This window comes from Macaca fascicularis, chromosome X, assembly GCF_037993035.2.
Source record: "Macaca fascicularis isolate 582-1 chromosome X, T2T-MFA8v1.1".
NCBI lineage: Eukaryota > Metazoa > Chordata > Mammalia > Primates > Cercopithecidae > Macaca > Macaca fascicularis.
In genome coordinates, this window is record NC_088395.1 from 141,779,676 (window position 1) to 141,782,372 (window position 2,697).

Sequence of the window (2,697 nt, forward strand, 5' to 3'; positions counted from 1 at the left end):
ATGCAATGGACTTTGGGGACTTGGAGGGAAGGGTGGGAGGGGGGCGAGGGATAAAAGACTAACAATAGCTATGGCAGCTATAGATTTTTCTACCATACTCGTAATGCTGTTCATGCTGGACATGTCAGAGTATATACTGCTCGAGTGATGGGTGTACCAAAATCTCACAAATTACCACTAAAGAACTTACTCATGTAACCAAATACCACCTGTACCGCGATAACTTATGGAAAAAATCAAAATAAAATAAAATAACAATGACTTTTTTTTTTAGGAAAACAAGACACTTATGAAAAACTTGAAGCACTCCAGCTTTTGATACAGCTTTTGTTTCTAAGGCCCCAGCAAAACCCCACACCCAAGTTATCACCAACATGTACAGTCATTCCTGTGTTTGAAACTTCATCACTGGAGAGTGGGTAGAAGCTCAAATGAACAAGTTACCTGATGTATCTAGAAGCCAAACTATCACAGAATCTTTCTTCCCAAATCACCTCCCAAAAGTGTTCAGTTTGTAACTGAACACTTCAGTCACAAACAGTGCATGCGCCCAAATGTTTTGCTCAATATGTTTTGAGTCTAGTTCCATATATTGCTGCTAAAGATTTCCAGAAAGTCGCAAAAGTTCATCCTTATTGATAGGTGATTGGAATTCAGTGACACCGCTGCTGCTCTGTAGTGTGTGCAAAGGTCAAATCAAAGTAATAAATACGATATTCTTGATCATTTCCCTCTAAAACTGGGTTTCTAGCCAGGGCACATGTCTTCACACTTGCTGAAACAAGTTCACCTTTTGCACCAGTGCTGCCAGAGAGAGCTCCCTGTGACACGGGAATCATGTTTCTGTACTTCCCACGCAGAAGCCACTCACCATATGCGGCTCCTGAGCACATGAAGTGTGACTGGAGCTGGGGATGGCTGAAGAGTTAGTTCTATTTGAGTTTCAATAGCCCCGTGTGGCAAGTGGCTACTTGGAGAGCAGCATACCACCTGAGATGGCAAGAACAACATGAAAACATCCTCCATGCCACTACAAAAATGTCTGCCTATACATCTTAGAGGAAGATATGTCCAGCATGAACATCATCACGAGTGTGGTAGAAAAATCAAAAACTGCCACTGCTACAGGTTAGCAGATTGCCTTCAACATGAAGATAAAATGCCTTCAGCACTTCCACTCTGCCCCATAGTCTCTTAGTTGAGCTAATGCCCTGGACAGCTTCTCTTCAACCAGAAGGGGCACAGACACCAGGCAAGAGCCTATGATCAGTGATACAGAATATTCTAGAGCCCAGGAGACCATTCCATCCACTGAGCTGAGCTGGTCAGACCTAATTAATGTCATCTTTTCCTTCTTAAAGGGAGATGTCAGGATGAGGAGGGAACAAATAAAAACTGCTTTTGCTGTTTCAGGGTTGTGAGAGGCACTACCAACCACCAAGGTCAGCAACTCAAAGCCACCTCACTCGGCCTCAACTTTTTGGTTTGGGGCCCAGGTGGGGGACTTCTCTAGCTGCTACTGCAGTCTCTCCTCTTTCTTCTTCAGATAGAAGATCATGTTATCGAAGATGGCCTTATAGAGACTGCTGAAGTTGGCATCTGTGACTAGTTAGAGCCTTCCAGCATGGCCCAGTTCCCACGAATAACACTGGAGACTTTTTTTTTTTTTTTTTTAACACAGTGCATTCAGGAACAGAATGCCACTGGCCACCCACAGGCCTGCAGACCACCAGGGGGATTTCATGGCAGTCTGGCAGCACCCACAGCCCCTGGGTCTCCTCGAAAGCCACATCTCACACTTGGTGTTAGAATGACAGATGCTGCCTGTACACTAAGTTAGCTGTCTGAGAGCATCAAGCTGGAAGATGTGGATTACAGGAATACAGTTGCACAGAAGTGCCATGCAGTTCTCCTAGCACCAGAACGTGATCCAGGATGTGACAAACCTCTGGGGCCCCAGGGGCCCATCAGCTCTTGCAGACTGGCCAGGTGACAGCAGTGCAGTTGATGGACCACTTCTGTACTCCCAGAGCCTAAGAATGCAGTCCCTGGAGGAGGACAAGAAACAGTTCGGGCTAAGTGGGCACCACAGAGATGTGGCTCACAAACTCTGTGTGCCCGAGGCAGAAGGACTCGATACTGTGAGGCGCTGTGGCCTAGCTGACCTGGATCTTCTCATCCCGGTTGGCAGTGAGGATGAATCAGTTATCAGGACTCACAGTCACCTCTAACAACATTGACAGGTGTGGCAGGTCAAGTCTGCCACATCTGTGTGGCTCTGAAACCAAAAAGGAGTGCACATCTCCAGATTTGTCGGCCACCAAGACCTTCTCTTCAGAGGCTGTAAGGTCAGGGCCATACACCTCCTTACCATGGTCCTGACACTCAGACATTGCCATGGTTTTGTATGGAAAAGAATCAGCCAACTACTTACATTTCATAAAGCACATAAGGTATTTCAGGCTTCCATGTCTTTTCTGGTTGTTCCTTCTATATAGTAGAAAGACATTCCCACATCTGGCCTCAACCTTTTCAGACCCAACTAGAAAATTCTCCATCATGTTTAAAGGCTGAACTTAAGGGTCCTCCCTCCAAGAGCCCTTCCTTGATGGCCCTGTTAGGCATAGCTAACCACTCTCATTCGGTGAACAGTCAAACAAGCTTCTACAGATGTCTTGGGGGGATTCAGTGAAGAGC

The 2,697-nt window shown here is 46.1% G+C and overlaps 1 pseudogene; it reads right to left on the minus strand.

The window, feature by feature from the left end:
* Positions 1 to 1,462: 1,462 nt before the first annotated feature.
* Positions 1,463 to 2,237, minus strand: LOC102116255 (tRNA (guanine-N(7)-)-methyltransferase non-catalytic subunit WDR4 pseudogene; annotated as a pseudogene).
* Between the last annotated feature and the right edge of the window lie 460 nt (positions 2,238 to 2,697).